The sequence below is a fragment of the Gossypium arboreum genome, chromosome 4 (assembly GCF_025698485.1).
Source record: "Gossypium arboreum isolate Shixiya-1 chromosome 4, ASM2569848v2, whole genome shotgun sequence".
NCBI classification, from domain to species: domain Eukaryota; kingdom Viridiplantae; phylum Streptophyta; class Magnoliopsida; order Malvales; family Malvaceae; genus Gossypium; species Gossypium arboreum.
This window is the reverse complement of record NC_069073.1, coordinates 16,628,742-16,653,450: the sequence shown is the minus strand read 5'-3', so window position 1 is coordinate 16,653,450 and position 24,709 is coordinate 16,628,742.

Here is a 24,709-nt window from a genome sequence, read left to right as displayed (position 1 = left end):
AAATGCTATCTCCTGTTTACAGTCCTATTACAATAGCAATTCCAACAATGCAAATTTGGTTTAACATGTCTAGATCTGCACCATAATCGGAAAATACACATAGCAAACATCACATTTGATTAACACTAACATTAGATTCAACCAAGACAGAAATAAGATCTATTAACTAGATATGTATTTAGAGGACACTTTTGTTACACAGATTTGAAATGGTTGATAAAAGGAAAAGAAGAATAGAGTTTCAACCAAAGAAAGATAAAAAGAAAGAAGAACAATGGTAGATTCAGCTACAACCAAAAGAAGAAGAAAAGGGAGGTAACAAGAAGAAGAATGATGGTGGTGGTGACATGATGACGGCGCAGCAGTAGCGTGGCAATAGTGCCATAGTGACGGGTGGTGGTGGTGCAAAAGGGTTGGAATGGGAAGGGGGACGGCGAAAAAGAAGAAAATTGTTGGTGGTGCGGGTGGTGGTGCAATATGGTGTAAACAAAAAAGTAGGGAACATAAGAAAAAGAGAGGGGGCAAGGAGAAGAGAAAGGGGTAGCCAAAAGGAGAAAAATATGAGAAGAAAGAAAAGTAAAAAGGGAAAATGGAGAAAGATATGAAAAAAATGTGACAAAGGGAAAGAAACAAAAGAAAAGGAAAGAGAGGAAAAAAGGGGAGGACAAGATGAGCAAGTTATGGGTTGATAGCAAGTTAATTTCGTGCTTTTAATTTATTTATTTTTGGCTAATTTTTTAATAAGATGCTACAAAAATTGTGTCTTTCTTATCAAGGACAAAATTGGAGTGTCGAAATTCAAAATCAAACAAAATAAGCTAAATTGAAACAAAAAGTATAAAGGATGGCCAAATTGAAGAATTAAAGAATTAGTTGTAGGCTAGTTAAAATTAGATTTTTGAAGTTGTCAAATTTCAATAAATAGTTTAAATATGATTTTAGTTAATATTTTTAAGGAAAAATCTTGCTAGATTTAGCATGAGAAATGTGTATAAATATTTAGTGTTTGTGGCATGAAAAGACACATTGGAAATACAAAGCCGTTTCTTTCTTTCTTTTTTCTTTCACACGTCTGTAGCAATTTTCTTTCCCTTGAGAGTATTCTGCCATTTTCATTCCATTTCCTTATTTCTTTACAAATTTTGTTTAACTGCTTCCTAGGTCCTTTTCCCTTTTCACCTTCTACCTTTCTCATTAAATCCGTTTACATACACCAACTAGCATGATTAATCTCATGTTTCACTAATTCCTTTTTAACTTTAACCCGGTTATTGCTCCAACAAAATAATAGTGAGATATGAACCCACACTAGAAACCTTTCAACACGGTATTCTTTATCTCTCCGGTATATGAGATAGTCACAATCATCCCTTAAAGTTAATTTAATTTTAATTCAAAAAGTGCACATTGGATTTGAGTTGTTTGGCGTACAGTTGGGAAGTCAAGTCGCCCGTGTTGTATTCAAATTCTTGCAAACAAATTGGCGAGTCCAGGTGGGAAAAGGCTAGTTGGATTCCGTTAAGGGAGATAGTGATCAGATTTAAATGGCCCACACGGTTGAGGCTGTTGATTCGATGTGGGCTTTCTAGATCGCAAAACTGTTGAAATCTTAAATTACGGGCATGAGTTACATGATTAGAAATTCAAGAAGGGTTAGTTTGTAGATCGTAACAGATGTGACTACAGAAAAAATGTTGGTGGTTAAGGCGTCCTTAATCACTATAACCAACTTATCTCTTAGAAAGGAAAATCCATTTTTTAAGCATCGATTCAAGTTTAGAGTGTACCGAGGCTGAGGCTAAGCTTTAATATATTTAATTCACTAGTTTATTTTATTTCACTTAATTTTTTACGATCACAATTATATTTTACTTTATTTTATATATTTTTTTATATTATTATCTTTATCAACTAAACCCCCAATTTATTTATTTTTAAGCTTTGCAACGCACAGGATGTGGGCACGTCTATTTCTGCGACAATAATTCTTGTCGCGAGAAAAGGCGAAATTAGATAACGAGGCCCTGTGGATTTGACCCTATTACTCTATATTGCTATTTAGTGTTATTTTGCCGTAGGAATTTATATTTGGCAGCTCGACATTGTAACACGTGGTTTGTGCAAGTGTACATAATAGTTATCAAGTAATAAGTAAGTAGAAGAGTTATCGTCTCCACAAGGACTATAACACCCCTTACTTGTGTCCGATGCCAGAACAAGGTATGAGGCATTATCGGACTTAATCGTTCATAAACATGAAAAAACCGAGTTACAAAATTTCATTCGTATCAAAAAATTTTCATACACATGCATAATGTCCCATACACGGGCTTACAAAGCCGTAAACATGCATTGAAAATAGTTAGGGACAAAACCGTGAACCATAGAACGTTTTGGGAAAACTTCAAAAATTTTTCCATGACACAAGGTCACATGCCTGTGTAGACATAGGGACACGCCCGTGTCCTTAGGCTGTGTAACTCTCTGACTATGACGTCAGCAAATAATTTGGACCACACGGCCAAGCCACACGTCCGTCTGTTAAGGCCGTGTCCCCCACACGGTTGAGAGACACGGTCATGTCTCAGCCTGTGTGGCCAACACTTAGGCTATTTTCCAAGCCTTTAAGTTACCCTTAATCTTTCACATCTTTATTTCCATATTACAAATTTAATTCATGGCCATGACAATTTAGACTGGTCATAAAACATTCATCATTCACATATTTCATAACACCAACCATATATGGCCAACAAGCATAATCACATCACAAGCATTAGAACATCGCATAGATAAATAGGTTCACAAACCATAATCAATATGAGCCACCCTTCATGGCCATATACAAATAACTCAATATAGGCCAATACATTTGGCTAGTCATGTTAACACATATCATAAAAAAATGTCCCTATTCATGCCACTCACTTGAAGGCGCTTAGCATATATATATCAATATTCCAAAGGTGATGGTTTGATAGTATGGTGCTGCCTCCGATGACTTCCAACCCCGAGCTAACCTATCAACACTAAAGAAAAGGAAAGGAAGGGAGTAAGGTTTATAGCTTAGTAAGATCGTATGAAATTAATAAGCAATTTATCAACTTTCTTCTCAAGGTAATACCACAATATTTGTGCTTTTGCTTATGTTCAAGTCAAGTTGTTTTCTCGAGTTACAATCACTAAATTATTTATATCTGGACCTACGAAACTTTAAATTAAGATTTTCTAATTTTCCAAGAAACTAGACTCACATATCTTCTTAGCATAAAATTTTTAGAATTTTTTGATCTAGCAAATAAGTACAGTTTATTCTTTAAAATCACCCATGTTTCGCTATCTGATAGTTCCGACCCCCCTTCACTAAAAGTTAATTATCTCCTAGTATAGGATTCAAATGATGTTCCCTTTTTTTTTTTTGAAAATACACTCCTTAAGGATTCTAAGCATATAAATTATAACCCATAATTATTTTTGTACAATATTTAATGATTTTCCCAAATCGGAACAGGCGATTTCGAAATCATTTTGACTCTACCTCACAACAATTCAGATATCTCATAATATGAACTTCTTTTACGTACACTGTTTCCTCTATATGAAACTAAACTCAATAAGATTTAATTTTATATTTTATTCAGTCTCTAATTCAATTTCCACAATTTTGGGTGGATTTTCAAAGTCAGACTGCTGTTGCTGTCCAAAACTGTTTCAATGTTAATTTTACCCTTTCATAATTATCTTTACATAGGCTTTCATGCCAATCAATTTCTCTTTTCATATTCATTAGGCCATAAGGTGAAGGGATAAACATATCATGTCCCAATTTAATTCGACATAAAAGCCTCACACATAATCATCCATCAAATTTACCACATAATTATACATCATAGGTATCGACCTAATATTTACAAGGTCGTCATAAAGTCATTCTCATAGGTATGACTTACTCATTTACATTCTTATCAAAATTCCAATATACATAGAGCTCATCACTCATGAATTTTTAGTACATACCAGTACCCTTTCAACGTGATCATAAACATAGCTTACTCATTTTCATTCCTTACTAATCCTACAACATACATTAAGCACGCATTTCATGAATTTCATGTAAGTATCTATATCACTCACATCATGGTCATAACCTCTTTTATTCTGACATAAATCGTAAGTTTCCTGTTGTACCATTTGGAATACTACAGGATATCCAATAAGCCTCAAGCATAGGGTAAAGTCCCGACGCCATGTCCCAGACATGGTTTTACACTGGCTCACACATCAAAGTCGATGCCATGTCCCAGACATGGTCTTATACTGATTCTCGTATATCGAGGTTGATGCCATGTCCCAGATATGGTCTTACACTAACTCTCGCATATCGAGGCCAATGCCATGTCCCAGACATGGTCTTACACTGGCTCTCATCTATCGGTGTCGATGCCATGTCCCAAACATGGTCTTACACTAGCTCTCATATCTCAAGGCCGATACCATGTCCTAGGTATGGTCTTACACTAGCTCTCATATCTCCCTAGCATCATGGAATGAATATCCGATCTATTCCTACAGGTCAATCGGGAGTTTCCCTTATTAATCTTATCATACATTACTCATAGCCACATTCAAACATTTTATGAGAAATCAATCATTAAATGCATAATAACGATAAAGTTGAAATATTTACACACATCTTACTCATTCTAATGGAATGTCATATTCCACCAAATTTCCAGTGTATCCAATCATCACATAAATGTTATTAACATTTGGCATCATTTTCTCATACTCAATATCATCAACATGGATAATATGCTTATTTAGTCACATGGACTCACCTCTAATGCAAAAACAGCTAATTATTCCCTTTTTGTCCTAAACCACGTACCTTCTCAATTTAAGCCCGAATCTTGATTTTCTTGATCTAAAATAATAAAATTTACTCATTTAATCATCACATTAAATTAAGCGTTCCACAATTCATACTTTGGAAAAATGACCATTTTGCCCCTAGACTTTCACAAAATTATGATTTTACCCCTAGGCTCATAAAATGATTTTTATCAAATTTCCAAATTAGCCAAGTCTAGCCCAACCTTTATTACTCTTGTAGCAACTCAAAATTCCAATTATTTCACACAATTCCCATCAATTTAACAAACTTTACAAAATAGTCCATATGAGGTGTTTTCATGAAAATCCTTTCAAAAAAGTTGTTTATTTAACAACCAAGTTTCATTTTCTTCCATAAAAATTCAGCAAAAAACATGAATACCCTCATGGAAAAACCCTAAGCTTTCAACCATTTTGCAAAAAAGTCCCCTCATTAGCTAGATTATGCCACAAGGGTCCCAAAAGTACAAAAATTATCAAAAAAAAAGGCCATCAAAATCACTTACTTGTAAGGGATATAAGTTGCTGATATTTTTGAGCTTTCAAAACCCCCTCTTTGCTGGTAATTTCAGTGGGGAAGAAGGAAGATGAAAGATGATACCCTTTTTTCTTTATTTTATTATATTACTAGTCAAATTAGTCACCAACATTTCACCTAACTTTGACCCTATAATATTTGTCTCCTTGATCAGACACTAACATATTTATGGTCTATTTTTATGGTCTATTTACTCAATAAAGACCCCTAATTTAATTTTATATAGCTATTTGACACCTTTAGCTTGTAGAACGAAACTTTTGCACTTTATGCGATTTGGTCCTTTTTCAAAATTAAGCAAGCAATCATATAATCATGCTATAACACATAAAATAACATTAAAAATAATTTATCTGGCTTCAGAATAGTGGTTCCTAAACCACTGTTCTGACTAGGCCCAAAATCGGGCTGTTACAAGGACTGTATATGTTAATCAATTAATTATAAAATTAAAGTTCACAAGTTGGTAATAAAAACACAATATTTTGAGTGTTGGAAAAAATAAATGACTAGATGCAAAGTGATCGCTAATGCAAGTTAACCTAAATGCAAATGAAAGGAATGGTTAAAATGGATGAGATGGATTTAGTAAAAGAATTCACAAGATTTTAGCAATGATAACATGCATAGGCTAGAATAATTACATTATTTAAATTGGCTCAGTTTTTTTCATGCTCATATTTCCAGAAAAATAATCCAAGGCAACTCGATCTTTCTTGAGTTTGAAACCAAAATTAAGTCCTTTCGGAATCTTTTACTTAGAATAACATGTATTTTACTGATCATATTCAACTAAGGATTTCTTAAAATTCATGCGAAGTAACAGGGACGGTTTAGGTTTGAAACAATTTAATCACATAAATTTAAAAACTATGCAAGATAATAGAGCTTTTTCGAGTTATTATGAACCTTCAATTTAGTCTGGTTAGGATCTAAATTAAGCATGCACTTTTCAATTATTGCATCCATTTCGTCGTCTGGTTAGGATTACTCAACTAAATCTAATGCATTCAATCATGTATGAATGAAATACATACTTGAGTTTGATTGAAAACATGAATGTTTGAGGCACAGAACAATATGAGCATAACTCAAATGAGATTGATTAAATAAATGTAATCATTATAGCTAAAGAAAATTAAGTTATCATCATAAATGAAAAAAAAAAACAAAGCAATTTGCAAGCATAATGAATAATTAAGGAAAAGGAAAAAGGAATAAAAAATATCTTTGATAGTGTGATCACTAATCGTGGAGGCTTCCTCCAATTCTCACAGCTGCTCCTCCACAAACGGCTCCTCAAGGTGGCCAGCCAAGAGAGTGTTTTTTCTTAAGGAATTGCTAGCTAAGGGAAAAGGAAAATGGGGATGGCTATGCATGAAAGGAAGAAAATGTAATGAGAATGACAAATGAAGAATGAATGTTAAGTAAGGGATGACGGAGAAGTGAAATGAAGGTAGTATTTATAGTGGATGGATGTCTAGTAGGTTTGCTAAAAATAGCTTAAAATCCGTTAGGTTTCTCTCTCCCATGGCTGGCCATAATTTGTGGATATGTGGTTATTTAGTTGCTTGATTCATGCATGAAATCATGCTTGAATCAAGCAAGGTGGTGGACGGTTTCAAGGGTAAAGTTTGTGTGCTGATTTCTGATTTATTTGCAATTGTAGGGACCTCCAATAAATCTCTCAAAAGTTAATTTTGAGCTGCCCAAATGCCCTTACCGAATTGGGCTTCATTCTCCCTTATTTGGACGAGTTGATGACCCAAATGCTTGCCAAACTTGTTCATCAATTACACCTACTTCAATTGGATCAAATTAATTTCTTCATGACCCAATTTTCCTTGCCTTTGTCGTCCATGTAGAGTGAAATTGGCTCATGTCCATGAAGATTTAATAAATAAGCTATGCATAAGTCTTTGGTCCAATTACAACAAATAAATCAAGATTAGTATGTAGCATAAAATAATTAAATTATGCACAAATTTAATGCAAAATAGCACAAAATTGCATTCTTTATTAAATCATGCCCATTATCTTAATATTAACAAAATTCACTCAATAAATTATTAAACACTCAGAATTAATATTATTTTTAAGTAAAAATTTGTCATAAAATATTAAAAAAAACCTATATAATTTAGAGTTTATTGGCACCAATCATGGGTCAACACCAACATCATCTCCACCATCATAGGCGACAATCAAGGGCTGACCACAAGGTTTGTTAAAATTTTTTAAATAAAAATGTAGATGTAGAGACTCGAACTTGGGTTTCAAGGATGAACTCACTAAGTCTGAACCATCAAGCTAGTAACTCAGTTATGTTTAAAATGCACATAACAAATTTATAAAACTCGAACGCATGACAAACACATGTGACATTCTTTCCTAAACTATATGACATGCTTATCTCATATATTCATGAGATGCAATAACAAGTTTATAAAATTTATATTCATTTATTCATAAAATCATCAATTTTGATTCTCCACAGTTTTTCTTTTAATGGAAAAAACCAAAGAAGTGAATGTGAACCATGCAAAAGGTAGGGCCCTAGGAAAAGGAGGTGAATCATATTTGACCACTTAAAAAACCAAGTATTTCCTTGTCAAAGCCAATCCTTGACATGTACCTTCTCATTACCACGCTTATTATCTTTAATCGATCAATTATGGATCATCTCATACATATATATCACAATTATATCTTTAATAATTACTAAACAAATATATAAGAAAATTCATAATTAAAATAAAAATATCAGCCAAGGTTTCCATAGTTTTATTTCTAGAAAATAAATGAAAAACCAAAAAATTACATACTTTTTCACCACAAGGCATTCCTTGTGTCTTGATCTATCGTAATTCAGTGTAGCAAATTAAACTAGTTTTTGCATTTAAGGAGCTTAAATACAAGCATTTTCGTTATGTTTTAGTAAAGTTTTCTTAGTTTTATTTGTATTGTATAAAATGTGCAAATTGAGTCCTTTATTGAACTTAGAGGCCGAATGAGGCCTAACGGTGATCTAACACACTTTGTGAGTGTGTAGGAAACCATTAAAAAGTGTATTAAACAGATACTAGTCACTATGTTGCAACACGGATGACTCAATGTCTCAACATAGGGAGCAGAATAGAGAAAGCTCAAGACTGCCTTTGATGTCGCACAGACTAAGGTTGTCTTGAAACACCCCTAAAGATAGCTGAAAAGGAGTACACTGATTGCTATGCCAAGACAAAGAGACTGGTGTGTCGTAAGATTGACTCTTGATGGCATAAAACATGATTTAAGGGTGTTTTGGTCTGCACAATCAAACTTAAAGCTTGAGGACATTCGCTAACCTAGGGTTAAGGATGACGACCACCTAAAATCTATAAATAGGCTCTTTTGACACATTTAAGGACATCATTCACTTAGCCTAGATTTTCTTTAGCAAATTTAGTTTAGTTTTTCTCCCCTTTTTAGGTTTTAGAATTTATTTTAGCTGTTCTTCGTTGTTCTCAAGAGATCTGAATTGTAGAAAACATTCAAACTTTGTGGATTTAGGATTAAATCTCAAACAATCAAACTCTTTCATATACTCTATACTATCGACTTAATTAGCATGCTTTCTCTTTATATTGATTCTATATTATCTATGAAAACCATGAGGAACTAATCCCTCTAACTATTTTGTAGGGTTACTAAACAGATCAACTATTTGGGAAAGTAAGAATGTGAAATAAACCCCAGGCCTAACAACCCTGGGAAGTCATCAAGGTGGGAATTAACCCAAAATTGGTATTGCCCATCTGTGAACACCTTCACCCCAAGCCAGTCTGGACCATGAGGTTGGAAGATAAGTAGTTCTTACTAACTCGTTATGTCAGTGGAAGATAGGAAGATCCTACTACGGTAGTGACTAGTTGATTGATGAGGAACCCAAAACAACAGTTGATGGGGATTATCGAAGTGAGCTAATTATACATAATTGAGATTTGATTCATTCTACTTTTCTATCTCTTGAACTTTTATTTCTTTTATGTTATTTTATTTTATTTTATTCTTATAAAAACCCTTAAATGACATTTTTTTATGTTTTCGTACTCTAACTGATTTGAAGTACTAATTAGATCCTTTTAGTGTTTAGATTAGAATTGATCTAGCACTCGCTTCCCTTGAGTATGATCCTTGGAGTACTCACCTACTTCGTTGTAAAAACTATATTACAACTCGACCCATATACTTGCGGATATCACCTCATATTTCTATATCTTATTGCAGTATTCACACTCTGGACATTAGTATGTTTGGAGGTGGTCAAGTTGTTGGCATCGTTGCTGGGGAGGCAACGTCACTTGATTGATTTTAATTTTTGCATTTTAAAAATAATCAGTCAATACAAAATCATGGATTACTTTTATTATATATGGTCCGATAAAGACTTAGATTACAATGAAGATATCTATGAAGAAGGAGTCTATAAAGATTGGGAGATACAGGAGAACCAATGATTGTTAATGCTTGAATTATGTCAACTCCAAGGAGAAACCCCAATTCTTCCCCAAGATGGTAATGACCATAATGATATGCCATTAGAAAGGTACCAAGAGGTGCTAAGTCCAAATTTGAGCAAAGAGGAGAATCTCATCATAGACGCTTACGAAGAAGGTGAAGTCCCAGATTATTATCCATCTCAGTAGACAGAAGAATATTTAGATGAATCAAACGTAACTTCAGTAATAGAATAGATAAAGCTAGTGAGTGAAATGGGCAGTGAATTAAAGAATCAAAGAGACATGAAACTCATCATCCCAAAAGTCTAGGGTAATGCTGACGAAGTTGAGCTACAAGAACAACATAACATCGACCCACCAACAAAGACAATGATAGTTAGAATTGAGTTAATAGAAGAATGTCTGTCAATTAAAAAATTCACAGGACAAAAATAAGAGAAAGCAGTAGTTCCAAAGGATAAACCTGAATTGACCATCATTTTCACATCCTTAGTTCTAAACCAAGCCCCCTAGAAGTTCATAGATCTAGGAATTTGCTAGATATTGAAAAGAGTGGGAAAAATATATATTGATAGAACTTATGATCATATAGTAGGTTTCAATCAAATTAAACAATCGATGTGTATAAGCATCGAGCTACGACTATTATGGAGGGTTCGAGTCTTAAGAGAACTATCTGCAGGTTGATGGTGTAATGACCCGAATTTTTACAGTTATCAAAAAAGTGCATTTTCGGGTCTCCGTTTCTAAAAAATAGATTTGTAAATATTTATTAAAAATATTTACGAAGTTAAGAGAGTGATTAATTAAAGTTTAATGAAGCAAATTAGCTTAAATAAAGGATAATTAGATAAAGGAATTAAATTGAATGAAGTGTGAAAGTTTAATTATAGAATAAAGAAAATTAAAAGGACTAAATAAGTAAATAAACCAAAAAGAGTGCCAAGTGTATTGCAAAAATAAAATACAAGTATAATAAATATAATACACACATTTGTAATACATATATTTATTTGCTTATTATTTAAGTAAATATTAATGTATTTATTATTATTAAATTAATATTATAGGATAAATAAATAAAAGTTGACAAATGTATGGTATGTATAGTGACATGTGTGATACTAATATACATACATTTATAAAATACATGTATATTTACTTATTATATAAGTATATTATTAAATTATATATTATTATTAAGTAAAAGATATTTAAATAAGAAATAGATTAAAGAAAGAGAAATGTAATAATATATGTGTATACAAATGTAAAATAGATATTGGATATTAAATAGATATTTTATTATAGCTATTATTAAATTATTATATATAATATATATATATATATATATAAAGTAAAAGGAATAAAAAAAGAAAAAGAACAGAAAAAGAAAGGAAGGATGAAACGAAACAGGGAGCAGGGGAAAGAAAGAAGGAAGGAAAAAAAAAGAAAGAAGGAAAAAGGGAAAAATTCGGATTTCAAGGCTTGAAAGTTAAATAGGTAAGTCAATTTAGCCCTTTTTACTTAATTTTGATGCTTTGGAAGCTTTGGGACAAGGTTTTGATGAAATTAAGTGAATATTTTGAAAGTTATTAGATTTTTAAATATTGTTCATGTTGAATAAAAAGATGAATTAGGGGTTAGATTGATAGGAATTCAAGTTAGAAATGAAATAAGGATTGAATTGCAAATTAATTCATAAGTTTTATGTTGTAGGGACTAAATTGATGAAATTTCAAAATTAGGAAAATATGCTGGAAATTTAATAGTTAAATATGAGTTTAGTTAAAAATTGAGTAGAAATAAAGTATGAATTAAGATAGAAAAGTAAGTGAATTTAGTTAGGATTAAATTGAAATTAAAAGTAGAAAATCAACATTTTGCACTAAGACTATTTTGGACAGCAGCTGTAGTCAAAGTTTGAAAAATCACCAAAAATTGTAGAAATTGAATTAGAGGATTAATAAAATATGAAATAAATCTTATTGAGTCTAGTTTCTTATAGAAGAAACGGTGTAAGCAATTGAATTGTAAATTATGAAATATAATGAATTTTGTGAGACAAGGTCAGAATAAATTCGGGTTCCCCTGTTCTGACTTTTAAAAATCACCAAAAATTTAAAAAAAATAATTAAAGGCTTAAATTTATATTTTTAGAATTCAGAATGAGTCTATTTTCAGTAGAAATCTATGGGAATATTATCCGAGTTCTGTACTGTAAGATAATTAATTTTTAGTGAAGAAGGATCGGAACTGTCAGACACCAGAATAGGGGTGAATTTAAAGAATAAACTGTACCCAATGGCTAAACTAAAAATTCTGAAAATTTTATGGGAAGAATATACATGAGTCTAGTTTCAAGGAAAATTAACGGATCTTAATTTGGAGTTCATTAGCTCGAGTTATAAATAATTTAGTGACTATGACACAGATGGACAGCTTGAATATTCATAAAAGTAAATAATAAAAATTATAGATAATGTTACTTACAAGTGTGTTATATACACTAAGGATGTGGAATGAAGAGGAGAAGAAGGAAAAATATGTATGAATATTCATCTAGCATGGCTAATTTGCATGTTTTAGGCTCAGGGACTAAATTGAATAAAAGTAAAACTTTATTGATAATTTTGTAAAAATATCAGATATGACCAAATTGCATGAAATGGATTATTTTATTATTTAAATTACAAAATTGAATGAAATTATTAATTTAGTTCAAGATCGGAAACATGTTTTAGGATTAAATTAAAAGTGTTGAAATTATGGAAAATTCGATATTTTATAGAATTCATGGATTGTTATCAATATGTATGAGAATAATATCTAGAAATAAGGATTAAATTGTAAGAATTTTATTTTCCGACCCTAAGGATGAAATCGTCATTAATTAAAAGTTTAGGGCAAAATGGTAATTTTTCCTAGAGCATTAATTAAATGCATTAGAATATGAAATGAATGAAAATGATGATCAAATTTATTTATAAAGATCCCGACGACTTAAAAATGAGACTTGATCGTGGAAAATAAAAGATATCAGATTAATGAAATTATAAACACAAACAAGCAATGAGGTAAGTTTGTGTAACTTGAATTGTATTTTAAATACTTGAAATATGTGGTTATGTGATGAAAATATGATTTGAATGTTCAATTCATGATAATTGATGAAGTATTGCTAATACTCAATATAAATTGAAAATAAAGCCCGGTTGAATGAAAGGAAAATTCGATGGATCTCTGAAAAGGAATTGACGGTAAAAAGGATCTAGCCCGGACGGGTGATCTTATTCTGATACAGCCCTCCCGAAGAATACGTGTAAAATGGATTTAGCCGGACGGTAATCCGAATTAGGTTCAATTTAGCTCGACTGTAATTCGGATCCAAGCTTATTAGAGTAATTGTCATTGTAGGGGATTTAGCCTGGACTGGTAATCCCGACAATACTCTATGAGTTTATATTACAGGGAATTTAGCCTGGACTGGTAATCCCACTGTAAGGATGAGGTTCGCGGGAGTGTGCTCTCTGATATGAAATGTGTAAGACTATGGTTGAAAGATACCATGGCAACCTAATATGAAATGTGTAAGAACATGGTTGAAAGATACCATGGCAACCTGATATGAAATATGTAAGACCATGGTTGAAAGATACCATGGCAACGTGATATGAAATGAATAAGACCATGGTTGAAAGATACCATGGCAACGTGATATGAAATGAATAAGACCATGGTTGAAAGATACCATGGCAACGTGACATGAAAAGAATAAGACCATGGTTGAAAGATGCCATGGCAACCTGATATGAAATGAATAAGACCATGGTTGAAAGATACCATGGCAACGTGACATGAAAAGACTAAGACCATGGTTGAAAGATACCATGGCAACATGGCAGAAAATGAATGAGTAAGACCATAGTTGAAAGACACTATGGCATCATGTCAAAGATAAATAAGACCTTGGATGGGAGACGCTATGACATCTATTGAACAATTGATATTCAGGTAATACTTATCAGATAACGAATGGTTATATGAAATGGTCGTGTGAAATGTTTACAAGAATTGGTCATATAGAAATATATGTACAAGATAGTTGTATGGAATAATTATGAAGATAAATAAACAAAATAAGTATAAGTACATGGAATATAATTTATGTCAGGTTTGATATAAACTATTACCGGAATAAATATACATAAAATATATGGAAATGATAGAGCATGAAATATTGATATAATGAAATGAATGATATATGCTTATGAAAAAACGGTAAGAGCGTGATATGTTTCATGACATGTACGTATATGATTATCTTTGATATGTTGATACAAGGAAATTATGTAAGTTGAGACTATTATTAAACTCAAGTGCGATATGTAGAGAAAATAAGTATATCAATGTTGAATTTAGATGAAATGTGTGCAAGTATACTAACAATGATGTTGTTTGACGCTTAGACAAGTGCCAAACTATTGATTGAACGGTAACATGTTTAATTATAAGGAGCATTAAAATAGTAAGTACTTAAATGAAAATAAAATTTAAGATTTTGCGAAATTTTTTTTATAATCCCGATTCCGGTTGGTTTCTAATGTATGTTTGGGGCTTCGAGGACCCAATAGAGAGACGTTATGATTATTTCTAAAATATGAATATTAAATGACTCAGAATTATCTGAAAATGTTCAGTAAATTCCGGTAATGCCTCGTACCCTATTCAGGCAATGGATACAGGTAGGGGGTCTTACATTTAGTGATATCAGAGCTAATCGAGTTTAGCCGATTCTAGGATTAAGTCGAGTACTAAAAGGAGTCTAGAGGTACATGCCATAATTAAGTCAAAATTGAGTTGGGATCGGATGCTGATATATTTGTTTGGTACTGTTTTATAGTTGAAAATGTTAGATGAACATATCAATGGTATTGATTACGAAATGTATACTAGAGGCGAGTAGTCTCGTGAATTAAATAGGAAACTGAATTGGTAATAGTGAGTATTAACTTAATAAGTGATTAATTGCTAAATGTTGACTGATGAAATGATAGAGAAAAGATGATATATAATTATTTAGCATTATGACTGATGCATTTAGTGAGTAAAAGAAAGCGTGTTTGCTACGATATCTACCCTCCTGCTTCTCAATCGGTTCCCGAAGTGCTTTAAGGTACAAGGATTGACCGAACGGGTAAGTCATCTGCTATTAATACTCTGTGAACATAGTGTGGAAGAATTGAGAATTTTAATTGGAAATGATCTTGGAAGAATTGGAATCTGGTTAGAGAATGTTATCAGGATTATAAATGAATTGTTCGTATAATCGATTAGATGTTAAAAGGTATAATATTTTATTAAAGGATTTAACTTACTAGTGGTAGAAAATGTTGATCTATGTTGTGATTAAGAAAGGGTTATTTGGAAACTTTTTAAAATGGGTTCTGATAGAAATATATATATACTTCGGTCAGGGATTTCTTGATCAGGGATGTGAAGAATTTTTGAAGCTTAAACAAAGTTATATGATTGAAACTGTATGAAAGGAATTTGTTAAATGAATAAATGTATCGAGAGTGTATTCCGGCGTAAACCGTAAGGTATAAATGGTTTGAAGATGGTTTAAATGAAGACATAAAGCTGAAAAATGTAGAATAAAGAGTGGAATATGTACTGGATATAATTCTTTTGATCATTATTTTAGTGATTACTCGAAGCAAGATGAAAAAAAAATATTAATCAAACTTCAAGACTGAGTAACACAGCTACCAGAGATAGATCATCCTGTAACCTCAGAAATATGAGTGATAGTCGAAATGTGATAAAGGACTTCACTCCAAAATCTGAAGAATGAACATCATCCAGGGCATATCTTAATTGCATATAAGAAGATTTATCTCTACTGGATGTTATACAGGAACTTTCTTCTTTATTGACACTAATATGATTATTTTAAATTGATCTTGGTTTGACTATTCCTATGATTACATGAGTTCAGTATCCATTAAAGATTTGCCTGTTGGGTTTGCTGAAATTTTTGGATTGAAACATTAAATTATTGGATCAGTATTTATGGGCTGATGAGATCTACAGGAACTGTTTGATAATGATACTACTGTTTTCTAATCGATTTGATGTTATTATTGTTTGATGTGACTTCAAGAATGGAATGATGAAATGTTTTGTTTCGAATCAGAGGAGATTGAATGATTTGTCTTTGTGATATAAATAATGTCAACATAGAAATGTGCCAAAAAGGGGTTATGGGACTTACTTTGCTTAGGTATTGGATATTAAAGTATTTAAGTTAAAATTTAAGTAAGTGGCAATAGTATGTGAAAATTTTGATATGTTCCCAGAAGAGTTACTTGAATTACTGTTGGTTAAGGAAATTGAATTTCCGTTCTTTTTTTTTTATCTGAGATTATAGAAAGAGTTGGACTGGTAATGAATTGACTGGTTTTACTTCTGCAATTACAGAAAATTTTATGAGATTTTTCAGGATTTGGTACTCAAAAGATATTGAAATTTGACCTGATTTGTTGTATGAAAAAGAAGAACTGATTGAGATACTAGATTGAAAGATGAAGTTATAATCTTGAAGAAGCAACATGGGAACCGAAAAAAACAAGTGAGATTTCGTATCCCACTTCTTTTAGGCAAATTTCGAGGACGAAATTTATTAAGGGGAAGAATTGTAATGACCCGAATTTTTACAGTTGTCAAAAAAGTGCATTTTCGGTCTCCGTTTCTAAAATAGATTTGTAAATATTTATTAAAAATATTTACGAAGTTAAGAGAGTGATTAATTAAAGTTTAATGAAGCAAATTAGCTTAAATAAAGGATAATTAGATAAAGGGATTAAATTGAATGAAGTGTGAAAGTTTAATTATAGAATAAAGAAAATTAAAAGGACTAAATAAGTAAATAAACCAAAAAGAGTGCCAAGTGTATTGCAAAAATAAAATACAAGTATAATAAATATAATACACACATTTGTAATACATATATTTATTTGCTTATTATTTAAGTAAATATTAATGTATTTATTATTATTAAATTAATATTATATGATAAATAAATAAAAGTTGACAAATGTATGGTATGTATAGTGACATGTGTGATACTAATATACATACATTTATAAAATACATGCATATTTACTTATTATATAAGTATATTATTAAATTATATATTATTATTAAATAAAAGATATTTATATAATAAATAGATTAAAGAAAGACAAATGTAATAATATATGTGTATACAAATGTAAAATAGATATTGGATATTAAATGGATATTTTATTATAGCTATTATTAAGTTATTATATAATATATATATATATATATATATATATATATAAAGTAAAAGGAATAAAAAAGAAAAGAACAGAAAAGAAAGAAAGGATGAAACGAAACAGAGAGCAGGGGAAAGAAAGAAGGAAGGAAAAAAAAGAAAGAAGGAAAAATGGAAAAATTCGGATTTCAAGGCTTGAAAGTTAAATAGATAAGTCAATTTAGCCCTTTTTACTTAATTTTGATGTTTTGAAAGCTTTGGGACAAGGTTTTGATGAAATTAAGTGAATATTTTGAAAGTTATTAGATTTTAAATATTTTCATGTTGAATAAAAAGATGAATTAGGGTTAGATTGATAGGAATTCAAGTTAGAAATGAAATAAGGATTGAATTGTAAATTAATTCATAAGTTTTATGTTGTAGGGACTAAATTGATGAAATTTCAAAATTAGGAAAATATGCTGGAAATTTAATAGTTAAATATGAGTTTAGTTAAAATTGAGTAGAAATAAAGTATGAATTAAGATAGAAAAGTAAGTGAATTTACTTAGGATTAAATTGAAATTAAAAGTAGAAAATCAACATTTTGCACTAAGACTATTTTGGACAGCAGCAGTAGTTTAAGTTTGAAAAATCACTAAAAATTGTATAAATTGAATTAGAGGATTAATAAACTATGGAATTAAAGCTTATTGAGTCTAGTTTCTTATAAAAGAAACGTTGTAGGCAATTGAATTGTAAATTATGAGATATAATAAATTTTGTGAGACAAGGTCAGAATGAATTCGGGTTCCCCTGTTCTGACTTTTAAAAATCACCAAAAATTTAAGAAAAATAATTAGAGGCTTAAATTTATATTTTTAGAATTCATAATGAGTCTATTTTCAGGATAAATCAATGGGAATATTATCCGAGTTCTGTACTATGAGATAATTAATTTTTAGTGAAGAAGGGTCGGAACTGTCAGACAGCAGAATAGGGGTGAATTTAAAGAATAAACTGTACCTAATGGCTAAACTAAAAATTCTGAAAATTTTATGGTAAGAAAATATATGAGTCTAGTTTCAGGTGAAATTAACGGATCTTAATTTGGAGTTCCGTACCTCAAGTTATAAATAATTTAGTGACTATGACACAGATGAACAACTTGAATATTCATAAAAGTAAATAATAAAAATTATAGATAATGTTACTTACAAGTGTGTTATATACACTAAGGATGTGGAATGAAGAGGAGAAGGAGGAAAAATATGTATGAATATTCATCTAGCATGGCTAATTTGCATGTTTTAGGCTCAGGGACTAAATTGAATAAAAGTAAAACTTTTTGGGTAGTTTTGTAAAAATGTCAGAAATGACCAAATTGCATGAAATGGATTATTTTATTATTTAAATTACAAAATTGAATGAAATTATTAATTTAGTTCAAGATCGGGGGAAAACATGTTTTAGGGATTAAATTGAAAAGTGTTGAAATTATGGACAATTCTGATATTTTATAGAATTCATGGATTGTTATCAATATGTATGAGAATAATATCTAGAAATAAGGATTAAATTGCAAGAATTTTATTTTCCTAACCCTAAGGATGAAATCGTCATTAATTAAAAGTTTAGGGGCAAAATAGTAATTTTTCCTAAAGCATTAATTAAATGCATTAGAATATGAAATGAATGAAAATGATGATCAAATTTATTTATAAAGATCTGAACGACTCAAAAATGAGACTTGATTGTGGAAAATAAAAGATATCGGATTAATGAAATTATAAACACAAACAAGCAATGAGGTAAGTTTGTGTAACTTGAATTGTATTTTAAATACTTGAATTATGTGGTTATGTGATGAAAATATGATTTGAATGTTCAATTCATGATAATTGATGAAATATTGCTAATACTCGATATAAATTGAAAATAAAGCCCGGTTGAATGAAAGGAAAATTCGATGGATCTCGGAAAAAGAATTGAAGGTAAAAGGATCTAGCAGGACGGGTGATCCTATTCGATCTGACCCTCTAGAAGAATACGTGTAAAATGGATTTAGCCCGGACGGGTAATCCGAATTAGGGTCTGAATTTAGCCTGGACTGGTAATTCAGATCCAAGCTTATTAGAGTAATTGTCATTGTATGGGATTTAGCCTGAACTGGTAATCCCGACAATACTCTATGAGTTTATATTACAGGGGATTTAGCCTGGACTGGTAATCCCACTGTAAGGATGAGGTTCGCGGGAGTGTGCTTTCTGATATGAAATGTGTAAGACCATGGTTGAAAGATACCATGGCAACCTGATATGAAATGTGTAAGACCATGGTTGAAAGATACCATGGCAACCTAATATGAAATGTGTAAGACCACGGTTGAAAGATACCATGGCAACATGATATGAAATGAATAAGACCATGGTTGAAAGATACCATGGCAACGTGACATGAAAAGAATAAGACCATGGTTGAAAGATACCATGGCAACCTGACATGAAATGAATAAGACCATGGTTGAAAGATACCATGGCAACCTGACATGAAAAGAATAAGACCATGGTTGAAAGATACCATGACAACATGACAGAAAATGAATGAGTAAGACCATAGTTGAAAGACACTATGGCATCATGTCAAAGATAAATAAGACCGTGGATGGGAGACGCTATGACATCTATTGAACAATTGATATTCAGGTAATACTTATCAGATGACGAATGGTTATATGAAATGGTTGTGTGAAATGTTTACAAGAACTGGTCATATAGAAATATATGTACAAAATAGTTGTATGGAATAATTATGAAGATAAATAAACAAAATAAGTATAAGTACATGGAATATAATTTATGTCATGTTTGATATAAACTATTACCTAATAAATATACATAAAATATATGGAAATGATGGAGCATGAAATATTGATATAATGAAATGAATGATATATGCTTATGAAGAAACGGTAAGAGCTTGATATGTTTCATGACATGTACATATATGATTATCTTTGATATGTTGATACAAGGAAATTATGTAAGTTGAGACTATTATTAAACTCAAGTGCGATATGTAGAGAAAATAAGTATATCAATGTTGAATTTAGATGAAATGTGTGCAAGTATACTAACAATGATGTTGTTTGACGCTTAGACAAGTGCCAAACTATTGATTGAACAGTAACATGTTTAATTATAAGGAGCATTGAAATAGTAAGTACTTAGATGAAAATAAAATTTAAGATTTTGCGAAATTTTTTTTATAATCCCGATTTAATTCCGGTTGGTTTCTAATGTATATTTGGGGCTTCGAGGGCCCAATAGAGAGACGTTATGATTATTTCTAAAATATGAATATTAAATGACTCAGAATTTATGAATATTAAATGACTCAGAATTATCTGAAAATGTTCAATAAACTCCGGTAATGCCTCGTACCCTATTCCGGCAATGGATACGGGTAGGGGTGTTACAGATGGATTAATTTAAAGGCCCACAGAAATAGAACTTCAGTAGCACAACACAATATTTTTTCCCCTATCCCTCTATGAATCGCTTTAAAAAGTACTCTTGAAAAGCCATGCCTGATCAATGCGAAGGACAGAAACACCATAGATAACAATTGTGAACCACAATCATCAACCTTTTTCCAAAGCACGAATGTTGAATACCAATTAAAGCAATTGTGTGAGTATGTGGCTTTGCAAATCACTAATAGTTATGACCTATGAAAAGAGTTTCCGGTCATTAAAGCAGGTTGGAAAGGTAAATTCAGAGGAAGAAGCAACCATGGATGAATAGAATGGCATGATGGGGTTGGACTAACACAGATAGAAACAAATCACAAGGATCACCCCGGTGCATATTGACTGAGCTGACAGACGAGACTGGTAGCAAAAACTAACATCATCCCGTCATTTGATTATTACTAACTATACTAATTGTATACTTTTCTAACTAAGTTATTAATAGTAGGTCAAAGACAGGTCTAACAAGTGTTTGAAGCATTCTGAAGCTCGAAAATTTTGGAAACAAGGTCAACATCATGACACAGACAATTCTATTTTGTAACATCATGGGCAATAATGAAAAAGTTCAAAAATCAACTCGATATCGCTACATCAATAACTTGTATCTATAGTCTCTCAGAATTACAAAACTCCAGGGTGTGTCACGACAACGAACCCCAGTGTCGCAACATGATTAGTCTACTAGGGATGTCACAACACGGAACCCCTATGTTGGGACATTGCTGCAAATTTTTGTAGGGTTCACGCAACCCGATGAATAACCCTTATTATACTCAATTTTTAACCCTAAAAACACTCTTTTTAAACACAAAACACCCCTTTAATATAATCTAGCTTCATTCTAACACCCAACCTCTTCTAAAACCCCTAAATCCAAACCCCTTTTTCATTCAAAACCTAGGTTGTAAATCTTTTATCCCTAATTATAGAGGCCACATTTGAGGGAAGTCATCATCAAATTGAATAGGAAGCACATACGAGATTGAGGTTAAGTGATCTCGACTCAATTTTACTGTTCTATTATTTATTGTTCATTTAACATCCTTGGTAAGAATTTTTTATTAGAATGCCTCTTAGAACGAACAAGAGAACCATGGTCCAAGAAACATTGAAGGTTTCAAACTCATCTCGATTTCATAATATGAATATGGAAAATTATTTTCTTGAGATATAAGAGAGACGATTAATCCAGGAATGAGGGATTGGACCCTCTACGGTCCACTGTAAAGAAATCTAGACTTTAGTCATTATCATTAATAGGAGTAGTTCTGCAGTACTCCCATGAATAATGCAATCATACTTGTGGTTCAAAAATTTTATGTGTCCCTTAAAGACTAATTGATTAAACGAGGCTATAATGCAGTGATAACTGATGTTGAAGTATAAGGGGAAGACGTTCCAATCTCCCCTAATGATATTTGTAAATTTTATAACATCCCATTTTATGAAAAAGATTTTATTGATAATATTGATTTAGACTAATTTCAAAACATTGACATGGAAGATGTTATAAAATATTTAACACAAGACAGGGGTAGTTCGAACTACAGGCTAGACACAGAGCTTCCAACGAATTTCAGTCAGGCTATCATGTTTCCTATTGCTAAGATATGGATGCAATTCATTGGCACTAGAATTGCACCTGTATTGAATGTTTCTAACGTTAACACCTTTCGAGTCATTCTATTATATGGTATTCTGTAGTATAAATAGATCTGTGTAGGGCGATGGATATTTTGAGAAATAAAACGGCGTGTACATAGTCAGAAAGCTAGACTCTTCTTCCCCCATCTTGTAAAAGAATTATGCCACGATGTAGAGGTGCCAATGAACGAGAACAAAAAAATTATGAAGCCAACAAGAAGCATAATTTAAGACACACTATATACCCAGTACATTGAGCTTCAGTGAAGACAAATTACTGAATTGAATCAGAGGAAGAAGGAAAAAATGAATGTGTAGGCCTCACTCAAACATAGAGATCAATCGAAGGGAGCCCGCGAAAACATAAAAGCAAAACTCGATGGGACGATTAGGTGGATGCAGGAGACGGGACCTTTGCTTCAAGAATTTGCAAGAATGAATAGGCTACGAGCACCTAACTATCTTATAGATATGTTTAGTCCAACATCAGTCCAACATGAGGGCAATAACAAGGGGATCGAGTCGGAAGAGGAAGGTGTGGCTAAAGAATATCCGGGGACAGAGGACGAGAATGAAGCGGCATGTCAGCTGTAATATTCCACATAAAAGGGTCCCATTATTCGAAGCCCCGCCCAACAAACACATTCAAGGGGTAGAAGTCCCTACCAACAAAACTCGGGTAAAGGAAAGACACCTATGGAGCAAGTGTGTTCTTGTCACTCTAGATGATTCGGAGGAGGATTGAGTCTTCTTTTTATTTTGATTCTTTTAAAAGACTTGTACTAATTTTTGGATAATTTTAAACTTAACTTTGTGGGAGTAGGATTAATAGTAGATTATTCGTTATGTTCTTTTACGTTGAAATTTTCTATGTAGGAACCCAAAATGAAGGAGACACAAACAATTTGAAATTTATACGAGTAAAGGAGGAAACACTCACCAATAGAAACTGGAGCGACCACGATCAATCGTGTAACTTCTTTCTTTATTTTCTAAAGGCTACACATTGAAGACAATGTGTCAACTAAAGTGTGGGGGGGAACATAAGAAATTTTTTCGGTAACATAGGAAATTTGTTTTTTTTCTTGTCTTCTAGTGTGCTTGAGCTTGTAGAAATACAAGTGATTGGTTAGGAGCATGTACATAGGTTGCTTGTGTTGACAAACAAACTTGGCATGATGGTAGGTGATTTTAATTTTTTTATTAGACTACTAAGTTATATATGTTAGACTATAAATAGGTATTAAGTAATCAATTGTATCAAATGACATAGAAAATACAAGGAAACGAGCATGCTAGTACAAATGATAAATAGTTGAATTTGTTTTTGTTTAGTTGATTAAATTTGTCCATGTTGAGATATTTATGGATGACCTAAGACATTTTTGGAACACACTTAGAGCCAAAAAGCCAACCTATTAATGTTCACCTTTAGTACCGATGTTTTGAGCCTATTAACACTTTTTGATGAACCTTATTACAAACCTCAAGCTAAAAATGTTAATTTGTATTTGCCCTTTTTCTTTGGTCTTGCACTGCACGACTATAGACGTCTAACCATATGTATTAAGGGTTAAGTGGATACATTAGATGGAGTTTGTAAAAATGGAGTGAAATAGGAAAGATTGGTGTGATATAGGAACTATAAGTGAGCCTAAGGTGCGAAACAAAAAGAAAATTAGTACAAGTAGAAAAAGTCTTAAACCAGTAAGAAAGCGTTCATAAGTGAGATGCATTAAAAAAGAGAAAATTCACAAAGTCACAAAAGAAAGAAAAACTCATTCATTAGTGCACAAAAACTCGTAAGGCTAGCCATAGTTACTATGTTACGCTGTAACTTCCTATATATGAGAGATAATGAATGTGAGAAAAGGAGAATTAAGGCGGTGAGCGGGTAAGTGACACTAAGGGGGGAAGAATAGGGATCAATGCAATATGCCAAACTATTTTTGAGTTTGTAACCCTTTCGACGCTTACTATTTCTTAATTTCATACCTGTCCTAAGCCCTAGAAGGTTACAAGCCAAAAAGTCCAATGTGACTTTGTAACACCCCTTACCCCCAAAGCCGGGACAGGGTACGAGGCATTACCAGACTTAAACAAAAACAAACATGCAAAACCGGGCCATAAAATTTCATCCAATCTAAATCCAATCAAATAAAGTTAAATTGTCCCTATTATGGACCTACGGTGCCCAAAACATACATTATTGGCAGTCCGGGACTAAACCGAGTACTTACGAAAATTCTAAGAAAATTTTTTAAGTTTAAGCCTCCACGCCTGTGTGCTTGGGGACACGCCCATGTCCCACACCCGTG